Source organism: Strix aluco, chromosome 26 (genome assembly GCF_031877795.1).
Source record: "Strix aluco isolate bStrAlu1 chromosome 26, bStrAlu1.hap1, whole genome shotgun sequence".
In the NCBI taxonomy this organism is placed as follows: Eukaryota; Metazoa; Chordata; class Aves; order Strigiformes; family Strigidae; genus Strix; species Strix aluco.
Genome location: NC_133956.1, coordinates 1,300,954 through 1,327,949, shown reverse-complemented (window position 1 = coordinate 1,327,949; position 26,996 = coordinate 1,300,954). Strand labels below are relative to the sequence as shown.

At 63.1% G+C, this 26,996-nt stretch overlaps 1 protein-coding gene across 1 annotated transcript in view; it reads right to left on the bottom strand.

Annotated features, from left to right (window-relative positions):
* The window catches only part of COL8A2 (collagen type VIII alpha 2 chain), a 32,858-nt gene extending 14,847 nt beyond the window's left edge, over positions 1-18,011 (bottom strand). Inside the window, exon 1 of the mRNA XM_074850648.1 lies at positions 17,569-18,011. The gene's annotated coding sequence lies outside the window, so the exon portion shown is untranslated. The remainder of the gene's footprint in view (positions 1-17,568) is intronic.
* Between the last annotated feature and the right edge of the window lie 8,985 nt (positions 18,012-26,996).

Here is a 26,996-nt window from a genome sequence, read left to right as displayed (position 1 = left end):
GGGACACCGGGCCCTGCTCAAACAGCTGTTTGCAGGGAGCTGCTACAGAGCTCGCTGCAAACCCAACCCGGGTATTTCTGCTCCCTGTCCTGACTCGCCTCCCGCCACGCCGGAGCCGTCTGCGATGTGCCGAGAGCGGGCAGCGCGCGGGAACCGCACCCTGCCCCACTGCGCCGCGCTGGCGGGCCGGCACTTGGCCACGGCGGGGGCCTGGGCGGTGCAGCCTGCCCGTGGTTCATGCTGCCCACGGTTCACGCTGCCCACGGTTCACGCTGCCCAAAGCCGAGGAGCCCGGGGTCCGGCAGCGGTGCTGACAACAGGGTCGGTGCCACCGCTTGATCCCGCAGCCGCCGGGTCAGGGATCAGCTAAGGCGGATTAACAACCCTCCGCGTGTGCGTGCCGGGAGCACAGCAAGGCCTGAGCTCGCCGCAGGTCACAGCTCAGGGCTTAATCCCTCACCTCCAGCTGTCAAAACTCCTCGGCCGAGCACGGGCGAGCCCCGGCTGAGCGCTGCCGACATGCCCGGCTGCGGCCGGAGCCAAGGGTGCACACGGGGGCGAAGCCAACCCCGGGGAACGGCCGGCACCGCAGCGTTGGGAGACCTGGACAGGGATCTCCGGCCCTGAGCAGGCTCAGGCCCAGGTCCAGGTGGAAAACCCTGGCCCAAAGCTGCGGAAGCGCTGGGTTTCTGCCCGTGGCGCAAGGCTCAGCCTGGCTCACTGCACCCCCGGGGCACTGTGGTCCCCTCGCCAAAATATGGCTGGGGTGTCCCTCTGGGTGCACACGGAGGCGAGCGAGACCCAGGGGACGTGTGTCCCCCCTCACCCCGGCCCCGACGGAGGGTTTCTGCACCCTGAGCTCCCCGGTCCCGTTCTCCCCCCCCACCCCCCGCCAGCCCCAGCTCCACCGAAATACCAGACTGCGCAGCATTAATAGCAGGGTTGCCTGCCAGGTGCATAGTTTGACCAGTCGGATCACACATGCCAAACCACAGGTATTTTATGAGACGTTTCCTGTTATGAAGACATTTTTGTGGGGATTCGTTTTTTTTCCTTCTTCTTCCCCTCTCCTCCTCGTCCTCCTCCCAGCGGGATGGTGGCCTGCCCGGGGGCCAGCAGGGACGCTGTCTCTGATAGCCAAAAGCCAGAGCAGAGCGAGAGCCAAGTGCTGGCGCCAGGGCGCACAGCGAGGATGGTGGTGCCAGAGGGTCCCGTGCCTGGTGCTGCCCCGGCAGCCGCTGGGCAAGTCCAGAGACTCTCTCCCAGGGTCTGCTCGGGCAACCAGCCGCACGCGTGAGCCCAGGCTCATGCCACGACCTGAGCTCAGCCTCTCGCACCCGGATGCCGGTGTGGGATGGGGAGCATCTGCCCAGACACCCCAGGGAGGGCCGCGGGGTGTGGGCGCCTCAGGGCATCGCTCCCCGAGGGCCGCGGGCCAGGTCACTCAGCCGGAGCAGCCCCGCTCCGGGGACACACGAGCTCTGTCGGGAAGCAGACGGTGGCTACCTGGGGTCCGTGGGCCGGGCACCGCTTTGCCCTCGGAGCTCCTGCGCAGGAACAGCGTTTCCTAATGCAACGGGTGTTTTGCAAAGAAATCTGCTAAGCCTGGAGGGACCCGCAGAGAGCGATTCCCATCTCGGGGAATTTGCAGGCAAGTGGCCATCAACCGCAGACATTTAAACTTCCAGCCTCGTGCTGGGGTCACCGGCTTAATTATAACGAGCTGTGATCCGGGCCAGAGTCTTCTGGGGCAGGGGTGATCAGAGCGGGCAGGATCGCTTGTGCGGGGGGCTGCTGCCTGCGCCGTGGGCTGGGATGCGCAGGGCAGGGATGCCCCAGCGACCTCCCGTGTCCCCATCCACGCTGTCCCCGCCGAGAGCCGAGGCGCTGGCGCGGCATGGAGCAGCCTGGCGCTGCTGGAGCTCGTTGCACCCGCATGAGCATCGCCCGAGCAAAGGCAGTGACGCTGCGGCTGCACCAGCGCCCGCGGGAAGGGAAGCCCTGAGAAGGGGGATGCGGGTGATCGAGGAGCAGCGGGAGCTGTAACAGCACAAGGGGAGCTGCGGCCCTGGGGAGCTGCTGCCATGCGAGGTCAGGAGCCCCGCGGAGCCTTCAAAGCTCGCTCAGGAGGACCTTGCCCTAAGCTGGGCATCTCTTCCCTTTCCCTCGAGGCCTCCACAGCGAGCACAGCAGCATCTTCAGCCACTTCCTTGGCACTTAAAGATCCATCACTGGGGCAAAATTAGGGAGTGGGGATGGAGGTGACCAGAAATGCCCGAGCGAACAGGGGGAGAGGCCAGGTCTGAACCCACGGGTGTTCATTCCTCAGTGGATTAGGTTTTAAGCAGCGAGCGGCTGCTCTGCAGGACCCGTCCTTGTGACCGTGTCCAGGAGCTTCTCCAGCTCCAGACCCCAATGCCACCATCCCAGCCCTCCGGTCATCAGCCCCGACGCCCGGCTCTCCTCTCACCACCTGCCAGAATCCCCACGGCGGCTCCAGTTGCAACGAGGACCCTCAATGGCAGCACCTGCCCTGCCACAGGACGGGCACGCTCCGTCCAGCGCGGCCTCGCGCCACGGTGGAAACAGGCTCCGGAGCAGCACACGGGGACAGCAGCTCCAGACCCCGCTCCCGGTGCCCCGGGCTGGTGGCACTGGCCAGTAGCTCGTTCCCGGCACGGCGTTACCACCACAGTGTCCCCCGTGTCGTTGTTTTCCCGGGCTGAGCACCGCTGCTCCTCGCCAGCACCGCCCTCCGCCGCTCTCCCAGCTGCCCAGATACGACGGCAAATTTGTGAGCTGCTGCGAAAACTTCTGGTGTGCGGAGCGCCAAGGAACGTCACCCCACCCTCCGCCCCGCCAGTGAGCCGGGCTGCCCGGCACGAGGAGCTGCCCTGCAGTGTTTATCCTAACAGTCATTTTATTTTAATGTCAGGGGCTGAAATCCTGTCTCCCTGCTTTTGCTGGGTGCTTTGATCTCCGTTTCCTCCCCTCTTCCAGCTTTTTCGCAACACCCCCAGGTGAGCCTGCGTGTGCCTGGCTGCTGCCCACGCTGCTGCCTGCATCCTGCCCGGCCGGGCCGCCCGCGCTGCCGCACATCCTTCGCCGTGCACGTCCTCCGCAGAACGCCTCTGCGACAACCCGCCGGTGAATCCAGCTTCGCCCTCGGAGCGGGGATTTCTTGGGGTTTCAGCATTTGGGGAGTGATCCCCGAGCCCAGTTCAACAGGGCAAGACCCCGGTGGGGGCACCCCCGGCTGCACCAGCCTCCCCCCCATCCACTGCAAACCCTCCCGGCACGACCTCTCCTCGGCTGCCACTGCTCCCCGTCCCGGCGGGTCGCTCACAGCCCTTGGGGACCGGGTTGGCCTCGTGTCTCTGCACAGGGGACGGGGACCTGCCCTGACGCAGGGCTGGGGGGGGCGCGCTCCGCCTGTGCCCTGGGGGTCAACCCCAGCAGGTGCTGTGCCGCCGGTGGGGTCCGGGCGCGGGGTCCCCCCACCGCCGCGTCGCTGAGCCGGCTGCTGCACCGCTTCTGGGGTTAGCAGGGGGAAAATATTGTTTATGCTTCTCTAATATCTGCCTTCTGTTTTGCATTTGCCGTTTCTTCAAAGATAGGGAGCCGCCTCTGCCAAGATTCCTGAGGAGATATCCTCAGCAATGCCGACCACGCTCCCCACCGCACTCAAAGAAAACAAATGTCAGGCCAAGAATTGATATGAAATAGTTTAAAAATGAGAAAAAGCTGCCTTAGAGCTAGGTTTACATTAAAATAAATTTCAGGAGCAGGAGCCTCGGCTGCGTCCCTCCCTGGCGGGCGGCGGCGCGGGGGGATAGGGTTACCTGCCGGGGCGGTGCCGCGGCCCTGCCCGCTCCCAAAGCTGCCCTCGCCGCGGCGGCACGTGGCCCGGCACCGGCTGCTCCCTGCCCGCGCCGCGGCGGCACACGGCATGGCGTGGTGGGGAGGAGAGAGGGGGCTGCACCCCTGTGGCTGGCAGGGCCCCTCGCCTCCTTGCCCTCCCCGTGCCCGAGAGCGGGGCTGGCAAGCCCAGCCTGGGCTCGGGGCTGTCAGGGGGTTCCAGCGTGTGACTTTGCCGCGCTCTGTGAGGGCCAGTGAAGAAAACGAGCGGCGGCTTCTCTCCGGATGGTTGGGCTGCTACGGCAGCCTCAACCCTCCCCATCCCCGTCCCCATCCCCATCCCTGTCCCCGTCCCCATCCCCTGCTGCCTCCAGGGCCATGCACCACAAAGCAGCTTTTCTGGCACAGCAGCAGCGGAGCCACTTACACATATTCACACCCCGGCGAGGGGATGGAGCACATGCTTTTCAGGCAGTATTTTAGTTTATGTTATTTAATTTAATTTATGTGAGCTGATGCGAGAGCCCAGCAAGCCTGAGGTGTTCAGTGGAAACTCTGACCAGACGTTACCATAAACCGTGCTCCCGCCGCCCGGCCGGCGCTGGCCCCGCGCTGCCGGGTTGGATTTCAGCTTTCCCTCCGCGCTCTGTAATGACCGTTTCGGCGGGGCCGGCGCCGCGGTGGGTGCAAGAGCCTCTGCAGGGCTGCGCTCCCGGGGCTCCGCAGCACCGCGGGGCTCCGGGTACCGATCCCAGCAGCCCCCACACTGCCCCCCAGCACGTGCCTTTCCATCAGGACAGACGGCGGTTTTGTGTAAAATCAGGCTGATTTTTTCCCAGAATTTTGTTCGGAAAAAATTTGTTCAACACTGTCACAAGATGTTTCAACATCGCTGAATCAGCTGCTTTGATTTTTCAATTTGAAATTTTTTTTTTTAATTTTTTTTTTTTAGTTTCCACATTTCCTTTGTCTTGGAGCCGAAAGCCTTACAGGGAATTCCAGTGGCCCCGCTTTCCTGGGGATTACGCCAAAACCCCCGTTTCCCGTGAGCCCTGTGGCAGCGAGTCCCATGGGGCAGCCCTGCTCCCCTCCTCCCCCGGGGTTCCCAGGTCTCGGCCAGCTGGGGGACAGGGGGAGCCACTCACCATCCCCACGTGCTCCACCTCTATTTGTCATAAACAAAGAGCTTTCGACCTCAAGTAACACCAATGTGCTGCTATAATCTTATTACCAGGCTCCTAATTTCCAGTGTAATCGAGTAGCTCATTTAATTTGCTTTAAAGGGTTCCAGATCCCCCTCGTCTGTGCCTGGCTGGACCCCTGCGCCCACAAACCACGTTCATCTCCCGCTGCTTCTGCTTCTCCGGACGTGGCACCATCCGACAGATCCACCCAGCCTGGGGCACCCAAACCACACCGGGGCAGCCCAGAGGAAAATGGGATGGATTTCGTGTGCCCCAGACCGTCCCAGGGGAAAAAAACTGCTTCTGGACGCAGGTCGGAGCGGCAGGAGCAGCCAGGATGGTGCCGGGAGCGAGTCGGTTGGGGAAGGGATGGAGCAGCCGGTGGCTCCAGGGCTCGGGAGCAGCGGGGCCAGCTCTGCCTCGCCGCGGGGCGCAGAGCGTCTGCTTGGGCATCTCTGTTACCACCGACGCTTCGCCGAGCAAAACTGGGGACCTGGTGTTCAAGCACCGGTGGAAATCAGTGCAGAATATACTGAATATTGTCTTAGTGGAACTTACTTATTTCTGTTAGAGACGCAGCCCTTGGGCAGACGCACAGCCAGTGGCGCTCAGGGCTGTCGCCTCGTCCCTGCAGTCTCCTGGGGACACGTTTTGCTGGAGGAGGGGACGGAGCCTGCGGCGGTGATGGCACAAGGCCATGCCCCGTCCCGGGAGCACCGGGGTGCAAAGCCAGGGACTGACTGGGGAGGATGGGGAGAGCTGTGCCGGGCACTGTGGCCAGCTGAGCCTGGTGCTGAGCCGAGGCCAGGGGACACACTTATTACAAAACCTTTTGTTTAGGCTTCAAGCTGGAAAAACATTCAGCTCCTCTTTTCCAGGCAGAGTTTTCCTCTGGGCTGTGTCATGCGGAAACCTCCCTCCGTCCCCTCTTGGGACCTGCTGCCCAAACTGGGGCTCATCCTGCCCAAGGCTACGCAGCCCAGTGGCAGCATGGAGCTAAGCCTGGCCAGGACCCCCCCCGTCTCTGCACAGGGGCACCCCCGTGTTTGGGCACTGGGAGGCTGCTGAGGCGCTCGGGAGGGGACTGGAACCTGTTCACGCACCCAAGGGACCCCAACGCTGATCCTGATTGTCCCTCCACACCGGGGAGCTGACCCGGCCCGGGGAGCAGACCCAGCTGGGGGAGCTGACCCGGCCGGGGGAGCAGACCTGACCCAAGGAGCAGACCCAGCCCGGGGTGGGCGCTGGCACGTTGCTGCCTTCTAGGAAATGGTGGGCGCGTGGCAGCCCCGGCTCGGGCAAGTGCTGGGTGTCGGCTGTGGGTGCCACGCTGCAGCGCTCGCCTGGCAGTTATGAGCTTTCACGTGTGGCAATGAAACATGGGGATAAAATTAAACCGACCTATTCATCCCATTTTTCTAGAGGACAATTATTAAAAAAAAAAAACCAAAACCAAACAAAAAGGGAAAAGAAACCCAAGAAAGCCTTCAGCCCTCAGCCTGGGAGCTCTTGTGTGGGAACGGAGCAGGAAAAGGCTCTTGGAAGCACTGGCCGGGCTGGGGCGATGTCCCCCGGTCCCTGCTCGGGGAGGGGGGACAGGCCTCTGACCACGCTCACTGCGGGAAGGTCGGGGTGCACCCCGAATCCTGGCACCGAGAGGCTGGCGGGACCCGGCTGCAGTGGAAATAACTGTTAAAGTAAAGGGTGGTGATGAAAGGGGGGCGAGTAAAGGGGGTGCGAGAAAACAGTGGAGAGTAAGAGGGGGTGAGCAAAGGGGGTGCAAATAAATGGTGGGGAGTAAAGGGGAGTAAGGGGGGGCAAGTAAAGGGGGGCGAGTAAAGGGGGCAAGTAAACAGTCGAGCTGGCCGGGAACCGCGGGAAGTCTGGGGGAGCCGCGGGGCTCGCAGGGTCCCAGCCCGGCCCCCCAGGGCTCAGCTCGGCCCCAGCCCCGGGACAGCCGAGCTCGGGGGAACCTTCCTGCACCAGCCCACGGACATTTTCCACCTCATTTACAGCAAGAGCAGTAAATCGCTGCTTTCTGAAGGCACATTGAGATGCCAGGCCCGGGGTGGAATTTGGCAGGGCCCGGGTGGGAGGACTGGGCTGGGTGCCGGGACCCCCCCGCCCCGGTCTGCGCTGGCCCTTGGCACGCTGCGGCCGGCCCCCAACAGAGGCACCAGGAGCTGCGAGGTCACGGCCACCTCCGTCCCCCCCGGCAGGCTGCAGGCAGCGCAGGCAGCATCGAGAGGAGGCGGCGGGTGTGAGGAGCCCTGGACCGGGTCCTGCCCTTGCGCTCAGCTCGCGGCGCCGTCTCCTGCCCACTCCCGGGCTCCTTTTGTCGGGATGTTACAGCTGCCCCGTCCCACGGCCCCCGCGGGGCTCGGCCAGGGTCAGGCCATGGCCCCGGCGAGCCAGGCTTCCCCCGCCAGCAGAAAACAAAACGCTGCGCGAGGCCAGTGTCCCACGGCCTCCAACCGTCCCTGCCCATTCCGGGCCAGCACTGCGGCGAAAATACAGCGTGGCCAGGAGGCGAAGCCGTGAAGCTGGCGCTCTCCTCCCAGCTCGCCATCCACCACCGGAGCTGCCCAAGGGGCTGTTTCGGCGCAGCCGACGTCCCCTCCGCGCGGTGCCTGGCACACACCGTGCCCAGGGCTGCTCTGCACCCCTCGCTGGAGCGCAGCATCGGGGCCCTGCCAGCGCAACCCCCCTTTTCCACAACACCACATGCCTGCGCTGTATCAGGAATGTTTCGGCAGCCACGCAGCCCCTGCAGCAAACCCTGGGCATGGCTGGTGCCCGCTGCCTGCCCCTGGGGCACCCCTCGTGCTGGGGGACAGCCAGCTCTGGGGGACACATCCCAGACGTCCTGGTGCTGCAGGAGCGGCGGGGGCCTGCCCGGCTGGGGGGAGAGACCCGGGGGGGGCCGGGATGGGAGTTGGGGAGTGGGGAGCCCACACCCAGCCCCGGGGCTGTCTCTGCGAACATCCTTGGCGGGGCAGCAGGGCTATTTTGGGAGCTTTCAGCACCACCCAGAGAGGTGTCCGATGCTTTTATTTATAAACCCACTGGCTCTTGCCCAGCTCCAGCCGGCTCACATGCAGGAAAAAGCCCAATGGAGCCAAGACAAACAGAGCCAGCAGCATCCCCGCACGGTAGGAGGTAACGGCGAGCGGGCCAAGGATGCTCCGGCTGAACCGCCCGGCCCTGGGCTGCCCGGCGGGATGGACACGACTCGGCACCGCGGCCCCGGGGCTGGGCTTCGACCGCACAAGGCGGCCGCTCTGTCTGCGCAGCCGCTCCGGGCGGGTCCACGTGTGCCGGGGTTGCCGCAGAGCAGGGGGGGGCTGCTGTGAACTCCCACAGCTCCTGCCGAGCTTGGGTGGCCAGGGGTGAGGGTTCAGCTCCGTCTGAGGGGGCAAAGGGGCTGCCCCACAGATGGGCTCCCCCCTGGCACTGGCTCCGGCCCCCAGCAGCGCGGCAACAATCAGGTTATTGTCAGCGTGCCGCCGGGGAAACAAGTGTGCCAGGGAATTCAACCAACCTGGCGCTTTCCGTCTGTCCTGCTCGCTTTCCCAGCCCCAGCTAATCCCGACAGATGCCCCGTCAGCAGAGCCGTGGCCCCGCAGCCTGCAAGGCAGGACGGCAGCTCCCGGCCCCCCATCTCCCCCCAGCACCGTCCGGGGGCAAAGGTGCTGCAGTAACGTGGCCCCAGCAGCTCCCTCGGGCCCGACGTGGGCACAGACAAAGGCACCACGAGCACCAGCTCCAGCTGCTTCGGGGACTCGGCTAATGGGGTCCATTTGCTGGGTAGTTCTTGGAATAACAAATTGTATCATCCAAAAAAGCGAAACCACAAAAGGGGATCGGCTTGCAGCCTGGCTCACAAAAACCCCTTGTCTGGAGGCCCCCTGCACCCCCCAGTCTCCCGGAGAAAACTCAATTTAACCAAAATAAACAGCACGCCCAGCCCTGCGCTCTCCCCAGCAAACCGCGGAGCGACGCGGCTCAACCCGATACCGCGGCTGGCAAACTCCATCGCCTGGCTCACCGGGGCATCCCCGCCGGCCCCGGCCCTTCGGTGCCAGGCAGCTGCCAACCTCTTCTCCTCCGGAGCTACATCCAGCCAGCAAAAACATCCCGCTCAAAGCTGGACGGTGCCCGGAGGGCTCTGAGACGGTGCCACAGCCCAGGTGGCCACCAGCTCGCCCTGCGCTGTCACAAACCCTGTCTCCTGTTCCCTCCAGGTCAGGGGAGGAGGGAAGAGCGGGAGCAGGGAAGAGCGAGCCACAGACTTCCCCGCAGCGGGATGAAAGATGGGGCTTGACACCTGCTAAACCCTCTAATCCTCCTCCTCTTCATCACCCTCCGCTCTCCAGTGGGCTCAGAGCCCACCAGCCGGTGAGTGCGGCAGGGAGCGATCCCAGCCCGGCAGCGGGACCGGCCAGACGGACCCATCGGCTGCCTCCAGTTTCTAACCCCCTTGGGCACGTCCCACACCTGCACTCGTGGCCGGGCCCCCGAGGTCACCGGGGAAGCGCACCCAAGGTCGCGAGCACCCGTTTGCATACTAAGAGGACTCGTTCCATGAGATGCCCACCTGGGTCCTGTCCTGGGAGGCTGCGAGTGGGGAAACAGCTGAAGGGAGGCGAGTTAAACCCCTTTCCCGTGGGGCTGTGCTCCAGAATTATGGGATTTTTGGGCTGTTCCTCTAATTGAGATTGGACCCCAGGGATCAATCCCCATCCCATGCCAAGGGCCCCCTAGCAGCTGGCCCCAGGGGGGTCTTGCTGTTGGAAGGAGTCCCCAGCCCTGTTGCCAGCAGCCCAGCAATGAGGCAGACAGAGGTTTGCTTCTCCCACAGCCCTGGTCTTCACACCTTCACATGCAGGGCAGGAGCGATGGCTGCCAGCCCCCGTCTGGGAGGTTCGCTCCAGCCCCCAGCGCTGCTCAGGTACCCCCAGCCCCCAAACTCACTTGAATTCTTTGCAACCCATCACCTGAGCAAGTCTGCTTGGGTTTCAGGCCAGCATTCATCCCCGGACCAGCCGCCAGCAGCCAGGGGACTCAAATGGAGGATTTGTGACGCCCTGTCCCACCCGTGCAGGATGTCACGGCCCCGCGGTGCCGGGCTGGGAAACGGCCACGCTGGCACTGCCTGACCATTGGGGATAAACACACCTGAACTCCCACCTCCCCTGGGAGCGCGGGACGGGATGGGGCTGCTGGAGTCCCGCACCCAGCTACGTCCAGGACGGTCACTCCAGCATCTCCCTCCTCCCCAGCTGGATGCCCGGAGTAAGCCGAGGCCAGCACAGGTCCAGACCACGGGCAACCCCACCGTCACGGCTCATCTGCCACGGGTAATTCACTGCCTGCCCGGCAGCTCTCTCGCTGCATTCCTGCCCTAAGTACCGCGGATTTGCTGTGCTTTATGAAAAACGAAAAGAATGTTTTAAATGAAATTAATTCTTACGAACCCAAGATTTCATAAAAGCGCTGCCTGGGCACGGTTTGGCACAGGCCCGCTCTTGTTCACTCTATTGGCCTTCCCCTGGGGAGAGGAAAATACCGGGTTTGGTATAAAATAATTACAAACTCACTGTATAGCTCTGCTTATAACTGCTCAGAGGAGCTCTGGGTCTCATCCTAGCTCATAGTTTATGTTCAGCAATAACATCACACGTGGTCTTTAAGAAACGGCTACGGGAGAACACGTAATGGAAAAAAGCATCGGCGGATGCGCTGAGCAGCATCAAACACCTGAGCATCTCGCGCAGTGTTTGGCACAGACAAGGTCTGTTTGTGGCACAGACGTTTCTGTGCCGGCGGTGGGAAGGAGCGAGCAGAGGTTTGGGAAGCGGGCACGGAGCCGCTGGTGCTCAATGCGGCCTCACCAGCTTCCTCTGGAAGCAGACAAGGGAACTGATACGACGCTGCCCAGCTCTCCCTTTCATCTGTACTTTAAAAAGCCACTAAATTAAAACCACAAAGCCACCCAAGCCCCGAAGCGACTCTCCGCTGTCCCGCTGGCCCCTGCACCAGGGGATGCTCGGCAGGACGCGGCACTCGCTCGTGGCCGGAGCAGCTCGCAGCCGCCCTGACCTTGTTATTTACGTAACGCAAAGCACTATTTTCATCTGTTCGCGTGTTGTCCAGGAGCCAGCAGCCGAGACTCCCCCAACGTCACCCTCAGAAGTCCGTGGGCACACGGCGGTCGCTGGGCTGCGGGACCCTTGTGCTGCCATGGGGAGGGGGACACCCCAGCCCCAGCTGTGCCCGAGGTGCCCCGGCACCGCCCCGCACCGCCCGCGCTGGCCTGGTTTGTGATCTGCTCTCGATGCCCAGAGCTCACCCGGGGGGCTGCAGTTTATCAGCCTGACCCCTTCGGGGCCCAAGGGATCTGAAATTAAAGGCTAAGAAAAGACAAAAGTATCGCCACTGTAATCCAAACCCAGGACCTTCAGGGATCTGCCTGTGGGTTGTGAGTGCCAGACTGGCAATATCAGGAAATATGAAGAAATAGCAATAAAAGTAGGCTTGTTTCTCTCCGCTGGCTGGCTGGCTGACAGGACACTGGAGCAGCTGAGAAATACCTTTCCGCAGTCATTGACAATGCATGTTTGAGGCTGAAAATATGCTTCTCTGGCACAAGCCCACATATTTAACCCCGGTGGGCACCGGCAGCTCGCCCCGCGGGTCCGGGAGCGGGGCTCAGAGGAGAGCAGCGGGACGTCCCACCCTCCCCGGGCACGCAGGCGCGGCGGGGCCGCTGCTCTCGCCGCTGACACCGAGCTGCTGAACAGCGAGCAGGATGCAAGGGCGATAAGTGGCAAGTGTTGAAATTAAAGCTACACTGAAAGCAAAGGAACTGTTGCAGCTCCCGTCCGTGCCAAGCCTCCCATCGCCTTATCGGTGCTTCCCTGAAAAAGATGGCTGTGTTGTCCTGACATTAAATATTCTCTTCGCAGCGATCCGTATCTCCTCCATTTCACTTGCAGCACCCGAATGCTCCAGCCCTGATGCACACCCTGGATTCACACTCTCGCCCCTCGGAGCCGAGCCTGGAGAAAAGCCAAAATCTCCAAAGAAAAAATGCAGCCAGAGTTTCCAAGTTTCGTGGTAAAACCACATGATTTTGATGGGAAGCCATAAATCAGTCCCAGGCTCTCTCAGCCTCCGGTAACTTCTTAAAACAAACCTGGGCTGAATTTTAGGACTTGTAATGAAATCTGAAAGCAGGTGAATTGGCCGCAGGCTTTAAGCATCACTGCAAGCATTGTGCACAGGGCGGACTCGGCTGCTCCGGCCGGCCCTGATCCTTGGCTGAATGGGCTCAGCTCTCCCTTAAAGATGGGGCAAAACCAAAGCAGCTTCCCCCTTTCTGCAGGTGTCACCTTATGTCTGGGCCTGAGGGCAGAGAGCCCCAAGCACTGCTCCATCTCTGCAGCAGCACCGAGACCTGCCCGGCCCGGGGGGCACCAACACCACCCCCCGAAGGGAGACACCCTCACAATGCAACGGGCAGGACCCATCCACCCTGGCTCCCTGCAGCCTGGGCACGGGGGATTTTGCAGCAAAAGGGGTAAATCCTCGTGTGGCTGCGGGGATCGGGGCAGCTACGCGAGGTGGTCTGGCCGCAGGGTCTTGGGTTTCGGTACAAAACAAAGAGAAGGCTCTTATTTGGCTAATGTGCCTCCAAAGAAAGGCTGTATCCTTGTTTGCTCCCACTGCTGCATTGTCTGCGGATAAAGACAGGGGATAGATCTCATCTGATACCAGCAATATCATCTCATCCATCTGGACGGGGCTCTTTACAAGACCCTGCTTTAGAATTTAGATCCCTGGGAACTTGGAAGGCAGCAGTGAAACAAAAACCCTCCACAAGAACAATAAAGAGGCTCTCGGCGACAGCCAGAGAGATCTGCAGGGCAGGCACAGGCAGCGCTGCGAGATCCCAGGGGTCCAGCATTGCTGGGCCGCTGGGGTTTGCAGCAAGTTTGCAGAAGTCTGCTGGTTTGGGGCACTCCTGGGGCCACATCCTGCCCAGGGAAGGCAGAGCTTGTGCTGGGAGCACTGCGCTTCAATGCAGGGAACAGGGACTCAGTTTCTGGGTGCAAAATATCCAAGCTGGGAAAGCCCTCACCTCCGCCTCTGCATCCACAGCAGGTGGACATCGAGATCAGTGTCTTCCTCTCTGGCTGCTTCTTGCCAAGCCCTGTCCTGGACAGAGGCGCCTGAAGAGCCTCTGAGGACAAACATCTCCAGATGGGCCAGCGGGACGGGCTCGGCCCCAGGGAAGGTCGCGGAGACGAGACCCGGCTGCTCTGCAGATTTTGGCTGCGGTTTCTGCCTGTGATCTGCAGCTTTGTTCCGTGAACTCGGCTGACACCGGGGCTGGGGGCCACGGGAGTGCTCTGCAGCTAATGGGCTGGGGGTACAGCAGAAACCTCACGTAGCCTTTGGCTCCTTTTTTTCTCGCACCTCATTTCTGATAGCACCCATCTCCCACCTGCAGCTCCCGGGCTGAGCTTGGCAGCTCTGCAGGGAGGCGGCAGCCAGCAGGAGCCATGGGGTCCCTGATGGGATGCTCCTGCGAGGCCATGGGGGTACGGCAGGATGCTCCTGCGAGGTCACAGGGCTATGGAGCAGAAGGTGGCCCTGACGAAGGATCCGGCTCCTGCAGCTCCTCGGGAGCAGCTGAGCGATGCCCGCGGGTGAGCCTGGCTTTGCAGAGCAGAGCAGAGCATCGCGCCGGCCCCTGCACCCCCCAGACCCCGCGCAGATGTTTCCCCGGAGCGCTGCCATCCACCCAGCCGGCCAGGACGGCCCTTCTCGCCCGGACTGGATCTCATCCCTTTGAAGTTCACGGCCGACACGCAGGGTTGCGCAGCCGGAGCAGACAGCCCTGGGGAAGAAGCCAGGCGGCCAGGGATGTGACTCAGGAACGGCTCCGGCGACAAAAGGAAAAGGAAAAGTGGTTTATTATGTCTGTGTCGGCATCCAAGTCACCACGCACGGGAAGCAATGGGCGGCTGAGCCCTGCCCGGGAGGGGAGAGCCCGGGGGATCAGTGGCGCAGGGCGTCAGTCCTGGCCTCGCCTGCCACCCCGGGGGCTCCGGTCCCACGGGATTGCTGCAGCACCCAGCCCCTCTCCCCAAAATGTCCAGCACAGAGAACCCCTGCATGCGAAGGAGGGAACGGCCATGAGTCAATGCCCCCCTCCACCTTTGTTAAGGCAGTTGATTAGCCTCTCTAATTAGCCGGTGACTGAGCCCAGCGCGTGCCCAACACAACCGACAGCCTGCACCCCCTCCCACGGGGAAGGGGCTGGGAGGGAGAAACCAGGGGAAGACAAATGCAATTCGGTGTCTTTTTATCCCTCCCTCTCCTGAACTACTAAGTTTCATTGTCACAGACATTTTCTTTAGCACAGGGGAATGGAAACTCTGCTCCTTCCCAGGCTGTGGACAAGCTGAAATAGGAGAGAATGACAGAGGGAGTGTGTGAGGACGGGGAGGGACCGGCCCCGCACGCCCTCTCCGCCGGGGTTAATGCCTTTTGCAGGTGCCTTTGCCCAAATCCCCTCGATCCGCCGCTTCCCCCCGGCTTGCGAGGAGCCCGGCTGCTGCACGGGGCCCACGGAGGCGGTTTTGTCACCCGCATCACAGATCCCAAGAACAGACAGAACATTAAAACCAGGCGTTTTTATCTCAACCTTCACAGGAAAGGCTGCGCCGCCCGCCAGCAGCCAAGCGCTCGGATGCACCACGCAGCGCCTGCGTCCCGTGATGGATCAGCTCTGAAAACAACACCCTGCTAATCTTCCACCCCAGCAGCCATAAAACTGTCTTCCCAGTTCCTTCGGAGAGGATTTACAGCAGCTCAAAGCATCCCAGAGCGGCTGGCGGAGGCGAGAGCCCCCCGCGGGTGCCGACCCCGCACCTGGGGTGCATCCTGGCAGTGGGGCGATGCCCCCGCGCCTCTCGGCCGCCAGCCACTCTGCTCCATTTCCCCCAAAACTAACACACCCCAACAGGGATTTGGCAGCCCCCCCAGAGCAGGTCGGTGCTGCCAGGGCCGTCCCTGACTCCCGGAGCCTCTCGCCGAGGTCCCAGCCTGGCTGCTCTGGGGCAGCACCCCCTGAAAGGCCCAGGAGGGGAAGGGGGTTCTCAGCGCTGAAACGGGCTCAGCGCCGCGGAGCAGTTGCCGGAGGGGCACCCGCTTGCGCCGGGCGTGTGAAGTCTTCCCGCAGCTCCTGCAAGGCCGGGATGCTCGCACAGCCCGTCCCTTCACTGGGCTGGCTCATGGCCCCCCGGGATGGGGGGCAGACGGGGCAGAGCTCTGCCCCGACGGGGACAACCTGCCTGTAGCTTTGGTCACGGCCTCGGTGGGGAGTGGGGAAACATGAGCCCCAGCCTCAGGGAGACACGGCTGCTCTCCAGTCCCAGGGGCTTTCTGGGCACGTGGCCCATGGGGGTCCAAACCGCTGTGGGGCTGAGTGTTGGGGGCTGCCCTGTGACCCCCAGGCCCAGCCCATGCTGGTCCCCTCCCAGGGGCTGAGAAAGCACCAAGAAACGCTTCCAGCACTGGGCAGTGGGAGCGAGAGGGCTGCCCCCGCGCTCCCCCCGCACCGTATCCAAGTGGGAAACCGAAAACCCGACACGAGGCGAGCTGTGCTGAGCCCCTGCCAAGAGCCACGGACAGAAATATCCTTGATTTCACCAAGGTGTGAATAACTTTTGACACTTCTAGGGCTTATTGCCTTAAAAAAATCCCCCAGCAGTCCCCATTCACACTCTGCAGGACTGTGTTTCATATGAATGGAATATATGAATCACTGTAAAGAATTTAAATGCTTCCCTGTACAAAGAAAAGCTCCCTCCCCGCCTCTGCTATTGCAGCCGGGCTCTGCGCAGCCTAAAACAAAGGCATGGCAGGAGACGGGGACAAATCCCGATCCCCAGACCGGGCGGCCGCGGGCAGACCGGGCTGTCGGTTCGAGCCGGCACATTTGGGACAGAGCCGGGCGCCCTCCACCACCCACCTCAACTCGTAACCAGCTCCCCCAGCCATGGCACTCGTGTTTTCCAGAATCCCGATGAGCTCCTGACAGCTCCCGGGTTCACGTCTCCCTGCGCCTTTCACGTCTCCCTGCGCCTTTCACGTTTCGGCTCAGCTCCTGTCCCTAAACCCCAGTTTTCAGACTGGAACAAGCAAATAAAGAAAACCACTTTATTTCCATTCCTCTGCCCAAACTCGCCGGGGCAATCCGCTGCCCCGCCGTCGGGAGGGATCAAGTCAGCCTAGCTGATGGAAACCGGCTGATTCTTCCTGCGAGAATCTCTTTTTTTAGCAGTTTGGGTTTTGCTGCTTCTTTTCCCCTTGGGCAATAGGGCGAGGAGGGAAAATGCCACTGGAAGCCTGGCGCAGCCTCGCTGGGTTCCCGGCGGCGACGCTTCCCCTGGCACTGCTGCCGCAGCCCCGGCAGCGCGAGGGAAGCCAAGACGGGGCTCCAGGCACCCCCCGGGTGTGTTCGGTCCCTCAAAGAGCAGGGGCAGAAAACACGAGCGTGGCTGGGACCTGCCCCAGGAGCCCTCATCTCCCACCATGGCGCTGCCCCTGCCCTGGGGGGGGCTCGCAGCCGCCAGCCCCGCCGCCAGCTCGGTGTCCTAAATTCAGAGGATCCAGCTCTGAAAGGAGCAGCTTTGTTTCCCAGTGTCCCGCTCAGACAGATCAAAACTGCATTTTTACAGAAGCAATAAAAATCCCAGGAATTCACCGGCCTTATGATTTATTAAACATGTTCCTTATAGCAAAGCTGCCCATAGATGAGAAAATATCTCCGGTAGGTTATTGCCTTGCCTGGGGCTACCGTACAGGGGGGATCTTTCCTGGCTTATTGGGAACGGTCAAAGACGGGGAACCTGGTAGATCAGGAGCCAATAAACAGCAACGCTCTTAAAAAAACAAATAAAATAAGCACCTTGTATTTCCCAAGGTGTTTGTGGAAGGAGCCGTGGTGACCTGCCCCGATCTGCCGTTGGGTGCCCGTGTTCGCAGCCGCGGGCCAGGGCGTCGAGCTGCGCCGGGGTGCCAGCCGCGGCCATGCCGAAGGTCACAGCGCTCTCCCCAAACCACTTCTGTTCTCGCAACCGTTATTTCGTAACAGCAGAAAGAAAGGTCTGGACGTTGGGCTACGGCTCGGTCTGCCCGGTCCCCGACCGCGGCAAAGCCTCTGGGTACGGCTGAGCGGGACCCGCGCGCGGTGAAAGTGGGTCAGGGGAAAAGGAGGGATGGCAAAAGGGAAAAAGAAATAAAAGCGGAGCTGGGACCTGGCCTGGCAGGAGGGAAGCGCCCTTCCAGTGCTCCCCTGCGCATGGGGAAAAGTCATCAGAATTACCGGGACTCGTGACTGAGAAATTCAAGAGATTTTCTCCCCACGTCCGAGCCCGGCGCGACCCGCGGGGGCCGCCCAGGTGCGCGCAGGGACCGGGGGCGCGGAGCGGGGGCGCGGGGGGGCCCTTACCTCGGCGGAGCGCGGCTCAGGCGGGCCGGGGAGCGGCCGCGACGGGACGGGACGGGCCGGGACGGGACGGGACGGGCACCCCCACCGCGGTGCGGGGCGGAGCGGGGCGGAGCGGGGCGGAGCGCGGCGGTGCGGAGCCGGGAGATGCGGGGGGATGCGGAGCGGAGCGGGCAGCGCTGCCGGAGCGGGGCGGGCGGGCGGCGGGGCCGGGCTGGGCTGGGCCGGGCTGGGCTGGGCTGGCTGCTGCGATTTCGTCTTTTTCTCTTTTTTTTTTTTTCTTTTTTTCTTTCTTCCCCCCCTCCTCCCGGAGGTCCCAGCCCGGCAGCACTTCTCCGTTCCTCCGTCGCAGGAGGGAGACTGCGCGCAAAATAAATCAATAAAAGTGCGGATCCCCCCCCTCCCCCGGCCCCCGGCACGCCGGCGGGGTGGGGGGGAGCAGGGGGCACTCGGCCCCTTCCTCACCAGCCCGGGGGGGGGCATGGTGCCCATGGGCACAGCAGACACCCCCGGACCCGCTCTGCCCGCCCCCGGTGGAGGGGTGCCCGGGTGCCCTGGGGATGCTGGTGCCAGCCATACCAGCCACAGGGGTGGAAAAAGAGCCCCCTTGGCCTTCAAAGCGCCCAGAACGGGGTGCTGCCCCCCTCCGGCACTGCCCCGGGATGGGCAGATTGGGGTTCAACCCTTTTTCCCCTTCTCGGCCCCTCTGGCAGCCCAGGGCTGGAGCAGCTTGCTCCTGTGCTCCCCCACACCCGCCACCCATTCCCTTTGCGGGCACAGGGCCAGCCCGAGCAGGAGGTGCCCCCCCCGCGCCCTCGGCTACAGCGGGGAGACGTCACCACCTCAAAAATCCTGCTGCTCTGAGCGGAGAAGCAGGGAAATGTGGTGCCAGTGCAACAGGCCCTGCTGCCTCTTGTTTCAGCACAGTTTCAAATCTTGCACCGGGACAGAGGTGCCCTGATCCGGGGGGAGCGGGGTGCCCGCAGCCCCCACCCCCAGCCGTTCCCAGCCGCCGTGTGCTGCCCGTTCCCAAGGCGGGGGGATCGCGGCGTCCCGCTGGCAGCCGCGTGTCAGGCACAGCCGGGAGACCGCCGGCGCTGCCGCAGCTGCTGGGGTGCACGGGCCTGGGGGGGTGCAGGGCCCCGGTGTGCCCCGGGAGCCAGATTAGGGTTGCTGAGGCAACGGGCACGGAGAAAGCCCGTCTGGATCGAGGCCGCCGGGGTGCACAAGGGTGTTTGTTTTCTGTATTAAGCGCCTGAGCAAGGGGGGGCATCAGACGGCTAATCCCCCCTCAATGCCTTCCCTCCGCGAGCGGCCACCGCGGGGCCAGACCCTGCTCCCAGGAATGCTGATGTGCTCTGCCCCGCGCGGGCCGATGGGGCCAGAGCCGGGGCTGGGGTCCCCTCCGTGCCCTGAGCAGGCAGGACTGGGGGTCCCCCCAGGTCTGGTCCCTACCACAGGCCATGGTGAGCAGCTTAGAGCAGCCCCGAGGCTGCTCCTGGCCACGGCTGAGCCCGGGTGCACCATTACTTGCCACTCAGGGATGGCTGCTGGCCAAAACTGCTCTGCCACTGTGCCCCGAGGCTCTCCTGCCCTCGTCCTCGTCCCACCTGCAGCCCCTGGGCACAGAGGGGCCTCCTCCGGCACGGCAGCTCCCGCAGAAGTGGTTGAGCCTTGTTTAACCGGAGCTCTCACTGGCAAAGCATTTCCTCCGCACACAGACTCGTGAGCCAGCACAGACATTCCTCCGTCCCACAGAGCCATCGGCCGCGGCCTCGCTCTCTGCCGGCCTCTCCTGCCTGTCATCGCCCCCACGCCGGCTCGCTCCCCCACGGCCCCCACGCCTGCCCCGTCACCGGGATGGAGCCTGGCGTGCAGCCGTGACACCCTGGCCATGCCACCCTGGCTACCGCGGCCACGCACCGGCTCCTTCCCTCTGTGCCGGAGCACCGCCGCACTGGCTTTGTGCCTGGTGGTGTCCCCGCGGTGCCATCCCGAATAGTGCACGTGGGGCACTGGACACGGTGCTGCCAGTGGCACTACCATCCTGGACACGGCTTGTCCCCAGACATGGCTCATCCCTGGACACAACTCGTCCCCGGACACGGCTCGGCCCGGGTGCAGCAGCACGGGGCCGGGTGCCGGCTGTGCCGAGCTGCTGCTGAAGGCTCTCGTCCCCGGCAGGAGAGGGAAGCCGGGCTTAGCACGGGATTTAGCGGCTCTGCTGCCTCTAATCTCTGGCAACTCCGCACCCGCCTGCCGTGCCAGGGCTCCACGGTGGCCCCGGCTTCCCAGGGGGGCGAGAGATGATGCCTTGAAGGGCAGCATTGAGCTCGCCCTGCCAGTGGCCGTAAGCGAGCGGCGACGGCCCCGGCACCTCGGCAGCACCGAGGCCTGAGTGCGTGGGCACGGCTGCTCGTGGGGTCCCAGGCTCACTGCCCCCCAGAAGCCCTGTCCCAGCCATCCTGCAGCTCCACACAGGAAGAACGAAAGGGAGGGAGGAGAAATAATTCAATCTAGGGCTGAAAAATGCCTTTAACTTAATTTCAGTGGGTCACAGGCGTAATCAAATCAGCCCGGTGCATTGGAATATTGTTTCCATGTTTCCCCAAGACAGATAATTGAGTGCCCTTGGTGCTCGGCAGGAAAATGTGCTGCGGGAGTGGGAGGGGGCCAGGGGCTGGGCTGGGGGCCGGGAGCGCTTGTGCTGAGCGGAGCCCCGTTGTGCCGGCAGCCACGCGCGGTGATGTCCCCGCGGCAGGAGATGCTGAGCCGTGCCGGGGTGCGCTGCGGTGCTGGCAGGGCTGCGCCGGTGCCATCGCCCCGGCTTTGCAGGGGGTGACAAGCAGGTGAGAAGTGCCCCGGGGTGGGAGGGGGCCGGGCAGTGAGCGGCAGTGCCGGCACAGCGCGGGGTGAGCTGCGGCTCCGTGTTGAGCGTGGTGCCAGATCCCAGCCTTCGGGAACATTCAGTGATGGATTAAATGCAATCTGACTACCACTGTGGGAGGTTGGAGAGAATTACTTCATACAAATGCACTTCGGAAAGTATTTAGAGTCAAATTTTCAAAAGCCCCTGAACGATTTAAGAGCCAAAATCCCATTTTCCAAAGTCACTTAAATGAGCAAGAAAAAATCAGTAAAGAAAACACACCGGCCAGCCGGGGCCCGGGGGAGCGGCCGCAGCGGCCATGGGTGCAGCACCCTGGAGCGGCCGCTCTGCCGGCGAGTCGCGAGGTGCCGGTTGGAGCAGCGGCAGCGATCGGCCGCCACAGCCTTCGCCCTGGGAGACACGAGGATGCACTGGCCCCTGATGGTGTCCCCTGCGCGTCTGCCCCGGGGGTTCTGCCCGGGCTGGGGATGGGCCCCAGTGGGTCAGCGTGCAGGGGACGGTCCTGCCAGGCTCGGGGACAGCACCGTGGCCACTGCTGGCCCCGAGTACAGACCCCACCGGGGCAGGAGGGGTCCCCGGCTGTAACGGGAGAAGGCTGGGCTGCAGCTGGGAACCGCATGGCCCCTTCCCTTACCCCACAACCACTGCAGCCTCCTAAAAGCATCTCTAGTTCCCCGTTCAGCATCCTAATGAACCGCAAGGGCAGCTGGGACCCTCCGAGGCAGCAACCATGGAGACTCGACCCCCCCAAAGAGTAAATCCCAAAGCAATTAGCTTTGCAAGCTTCGGCCGGGCTGGTGGAGGTTCCACATTCCTCGATGGCTATAAAGCTCTTTACTGGGATTGTTTTTCTGCGTAAGCCCTGCCCGGGGTACACATGGCCATGGCGCTGGCTCCCAGTGCCTTTGGTGCATGTCATAAAAAAAACACTCTCAGCACGTTGACTTTGCTAGAGCTAAAAAGAAGCGGGTTTATACACTTCCCCCGATAGAAAGCATAAAGGATCTGAGACAGAATTCTTGCTCCAGGATCCTTTACAATTCCTGGAGGACATTTTTGGAAAGGGAAGGGTTGTATTTACTTTGGCAGCTGACTCCGCTCCTATATACATATGCATGGAAAAACTGCACTCACCTAACATTTCCACGGCTCCCTTTCCTGCAGTGAGCCAGCCCAGGTGGGAGCTGGCGGCCCGAGACCTCTGTTTGGAAATGGCACTTTGAATTGAAAGCCGCAGAGGAGCCGGAGGTTAAACCTCTCCCTGCGGCAGCCCTGGAGGCTGTTGGCCCTTCCTGGGCAAGTGCTTGCCCTGCAGTAGCTGAGTGGAGTGTCAGGGGAAATACTGCTGCGGTTTAGGGGGGGAGGAGGAAGAGGAGGAGGAGGAGGGCTGCTGGGCACTGCTGGTGAGTGGGAGCAGGAGTTGGAGCCAGAGCAGGAGCAGGAGCGAGTGATGTCTCTGGCCCCACGCTGCCACGAGGGTTGTGGGGAGAGGAGGGACGTGGCCCCAGCGCTGGCAGCGGGACGTCCCTGAGGGCTCGACCGTGCCCCGACCCGCGGCGGGATGGGAGCAAGGGGTGAAGTGACCCACATCGCCATTAAACACAGCAAATGCGAAACAGACACACAAATGCTGCCGTGGGGTCTCGCTTCAAACAGCTCAGCATGGGCCCAGGGACGCGGCGTTCACGCAAACGGTGGCAGCGTCCGCTCCTGTGCTGGCTGCTCTTGTCCCTTGCCCACAGCGATGGCAGGTGATGGCGACAGGGAAACCTGCCCATGGCCCCCGCAGCGCCACGGTGCTGCGGCAGTGAACTGGGGAGATTCCTGGTGAATAACGCCCCGGGCTGTATTTTTCCTGAACACATCAATTCTGAGCCAGGAGGCAGCCGAAGTCCCCCGAGGGCACCCGGGAGCTGTGGCCAGAGCAGCCCTGCCAGTGGATGCCATCGCACATCGGGCTCTGTATCGCGTCGGGGCAGGTGGGGAAGAGGCAGAACGCGGCTCCCCGGGGAACAGCAGCGTTTGTGAGTGTGAAATCAGCTGGAAAACTCTCTCCCGGCTTCCCCAGCTTCACCTAACGCAAACCAGCTCCCCGAGACGGCAGCTCTGCTCGGCGGGAGCACAGCAGCCCCGGAGTTTGCCAGAGCCAAGCACCATCCCCGCAATGCCCCGTGCCCAATGTGCCCCCCGTGCCCCCCACCGCCCTCCTCTCTGGGCACCTCTCCCCGCTCTGCACCTCCAGCCTTTCTGCGGCTGCTGTGATTAATTCACTGACAGTGGGGTAGGAATAAATCCACTTGTTGGCACGTTGTAAATTCATCACGTGCTGGGGGCGCGCGGTCCAGCCCACCATAAACACCCCAGGCTACGAGCGAGTAAATCTGCCTCCACCCCTGGGGCCGGGGTGACCCCGCAGCACCCAGCTGTCGCCGGGGCGGGGGGGGGGGGGGGGGGGGGTGGCTCTCCAGAGGAGCCATCAGGAGAAAACTCGCCCGGCCGCTGTCACCCTCCCTGTTTGCATCCCTTCTCCCTGTGTCACCCCTGCACCAGTGACCGGGGTGGGTGCTGCCGTCTGCACGCTGCTCCCATGGGTGCTGGGGACCCATCCCATGGGACGAGGGCAGGGTCCTGCAGCCTGGCCGGGAGCTGCCCTGGGGGTCCGGTGACCTGCCTGGAGCACACGAGGAGCTTTGCTGCTCCCGTTGCTGTGCTGCACTGCTGAAACGTTTATGCAGTAAACTAGTTGTAAAAGAGAAAAAAAAAAAAATTTATTATCCACCAAACAGCTGCTGCTTCGTTTTATGAGGGTCATTCTCCGAGGAGGTCCGGCTGGTGGAGCAGAGGCACAAAGCCCAGGTCCTGGTGGGCTCTGGGCTCCTGGCACCCCCCGGTTCAGCTCCCTCCAGCCCCCCACCACCCCGCAGCACTCGGCGGGGCGCTCAGGGCCGGGCAGCCCCAGCGGGGCACGGCCCGGGGAAGTGCACTTGTTGCTTTATGATTTTTATCAGCCGCGCTATTGTTGGGGCTGTCAGCGGGTCAGGCTGGCAAGGCGGCACAGGGGCCCTGCTCCGTGGGCGCCGGCGTGGGGGCTGCGTCCTGCGGCACCCAGAGAGTGGCTGCAAGGCCAGACCCTACGTGAGCAGCTCGGGAGGGCTGGGCAGGGGAGTGGGGGCCCGCGCTGGTTCCCATCACGTTCCCCAGGAGAGGAAGCCGGAGCACGGCACGGCCTCCCGTTCCCAGAGGAAGCCGAGTGCTCTGGATGTGGCATCACTGGTGCCCAGAACCACGGGGCAGGGCTGCGGGATGCGGGTCAGGGGCGGCTGCAGCCCCCAGCACTGACAGAACCCGCTCCCCCGCCAAGGGGCTGGGGGGCTGGAGGTCCCTGGGCATCGCCAGGGGATGGGGTCCCCATGGCAGGCGTGAGCATCGATGGGGACAGGCAACAGCAGGGACGTGTCAGCCCTTGCCCTTGGCACTCCCCTTCCCTCTTCTCCATCACTTGTGCCCCCTTTGCCCGTGCTGGTGGGAGCCGTGTGGCCACGGCTCAGGCGGCCTCGGGCCACGGCTTGTGCCACACCGCAGCCGGCCCAAGAGCTCCCGGCAGCTCCAGCCCTCTATGAAATAATTTGTTATTTTAGTTGTAAAACAGTAAGTGGCCCCTTTCCAGGCGACACAAGGGAAAAGCCAAACGAGCCCCACTCCCGTTAATGACTGAACCATTCAGTCGGTGCAGGCAGGGACTGGCAGAGGAGCGGAGCCCACCTCCCCGTTGCCCCCTCGGCCGTGAGGACGGAGCTAATGAGTATTACTGGGGCTGCCACCCCTCTGAGCAGCTTTTGTGCAGGGCGAGCGTGCCGGGGCCGTGCGGGTGTGTGGAGGGGCAGTGCCAGCGTGCCCAGGTGCTGGGGCTGGCACCTTTGCTGTGCCTGGCGCACTGAGGGCCCCCGCGTGGCTCAGCCCACGCCGGCTCCGACCCTGCCGGCTGCCCGGAGCGTGGCTGGCTCGCCCGGTGTGGGAGCAGCCGGACCCCCAGCCCAGCGCCGTGCTGCTGCAGTGCCCGGTGCCACCGTGCCCCGGTGCCACCTGCAGGACTGGCCACTGCTGGGAGGTCACACCGGGAATGCACACCACCACTGGGTCAGACTGGGAATGCAATCCCGGGGTGAGCACTGGGCACCCCACCGGGGAGGAAGAGGAGGAGGTTTAACCCTTTCCATGCCCAGGGATAAAATCTCACGGACACTGGTATGGGTGTGGGAGGTGGGATGGCTCCTGCGGTGCAGTGCTGCCTGAGCTGGGCAGGGTGCAGGCAGGGCCAGCCCCACCCAGACAGCAGGATGGGCACAGCTGGGGCTGACGGCCCTCCCCAGATTGGGGGAGGCCTGCACATGCCCTATATAAGGGGCCAAAAGCCCAGCCCAGAGCTGGCTTTGGGCTGTTTCCTCTGGGTAAGGTGGGGGCACTGCTGCTGGAGCATCTCCTGGGGCTGGGGGGAGCTGCTTCATCTCTTTTTACAGGGGGTTTAGTGATGCTGCCCTTTAGCTCAGAGCTGGCAGCCTGGGCAGGAGCGGCCCCTGGGCTTTCCTGGGCAGGCAGGGCTGAGCCTGGGCTGGGCGGCTGCTGGCCCTGCCGGTGGCCAGGGAGCCAGGCTGCCCAAAATCCCTCTGGGGTTCATCTCCCTGCAGAGGTACAAGGCTACAATTTGTGTGTCTGCAGGAGCGATGCTGGTGGCTGCCTGCCCTGGTCCGGGGTGCGTGGGGAGGTGACTGGGGTGTGGGCTGCCAGTGGGTGAGAAACAGCTGCCTGGGGAGCTGCTGGGATGGAGCTGGGACAGGGGCTGCCCTGGAGGTGTTTGGGTGGGGGGCACAGCTGGGGGCCAGGCTGCTGTGAGGGGCTAACGGGGGTCCTGGGTGTGGGGGTCCCTCTAAAGCACGGCTTAGGGCAGGAGCCAAGGCCCTTCCCTTGCAGGGAGCTGTGCCCAAGCTGGGGTAAAGCTCAGCAGTGCCGGCCCTCAGAAACCCTGGTCCTGGCCACGCAGCACCCACCGCCCCATTCACAAACATGGGTGCTCCGTGGTGACCTTCTTGTGGGACAGCTCGACAGCCGGCATAGCTCGACTTTTATCCCAGCCCAAAATCAACATGGAGACTTTTCTGCAGACACTTTGGGCTGGGTGGGGGAACTGTGGGGTGGAGAAGGGCCTTTTCCTTGATCTGCTCTTACAATAATAAAGCTGAGAGCTTGCCGGCCTGTTTGGGCGTGGGCTGCCCCCGGCAGCGCGGCTCAGCTACGTGCGGCCGCCTGTGCTGGCCGGGGATGCTCCTGCCTGCGCCTTGCTCAATTAATGTGAGTTGGTAATGACTTTCTGCTGATACTGATGTAATGTCCTCTGGAAACCAGCACCCTGACACGTGTCCTTTCCTCTTCCCAGTGCAAATACGGGGACACGGCTGCTGTATCCCTCGGCCCCAGGGCTGGATGTACCCCATGGATACAGGTGGGTGCTGATGGCGGCTCCTGTGTGCGTTTGTTTTGTTGTCCTGTTGCTGAGAGGGTCCGGGGGGGCTGGAGCAGGTGGGAATGTCGGGCCAGGGCGAGTCAGAACAACCTGGGACACAGGGAAGCGTGAACAAGTGGCTCATGGGGCTGGGGCCGGCTGCGGGAGCGGGGCCGGTGCAGGATCCAGCCGTGTCATGGGACACCTGAAGCCCAGATGTCCAAACCTCGGCACTCGCCAGTGCAGATGGAGGTGGCACGTGGCCAGTAAATCAGCATCACTTGGCCTCTGCGCTGGGATAACCTCCTCCTGGCCGGGCAGGGCTGTGCGGGTGCTGGGACACATTCCCCCAGCTGAGGGTCAAAGGGGGTGAGAAGCCCCAGGAGGGGGGTGCAGCTGGCCGGGAGCGGGGGCATTGCTGGGGGCAGGTGGGGGTGTTGATTGCTTCTTGGCATCTTCCCTGGCCCCAGGGTCAGGGAGACCTGAAATGCCCCCTCCTGTCGCTGTGAGTAGGAGCCTGGGGGTCAGCAGGGTCTCGGCAGGGCCCTGCTCAGGGATCTGGACCCTGCAGCAGAAACGGTGTCAGGTCCATGTGCCAACAAAGGGCCTGGCAGAGCATTTCTTCGGGGTCGTTCCCCGGAACCCCGTGGGGTCTCGCAGCGGTGCCAGGGCAGCCCAGCCATCACTCCGAGTCTGGCAGTGCCGTGCCGAGCGCTGCCGGGCTGTGCAGGAAACACCCCCTCCCCGCTGTCAGGTTTTAGACACGAGTCCTCAAAAATGCAAAAAATGCAATGGGAATCAAGGTTGGCCTGAAGATTTTTGATCTTTTAGCAATTGCTGCAGTATTGCTGTAAGTACATCCAGATGGCTGCAGACCACACAGAGGCAGGGTGCCCCGCCACCGCGGCCACCTTCGGGCCACCCCGTCCCACCTCACTGGGGACACTCAGGGACCTTGGGGGCCTTTGGGAGGTGCCAAAGGGCAGCACTCGAGGACATGGCAGGTCGAGCTGTGTGTCGTTAGGGTTAACCCTAAGGGGTGGC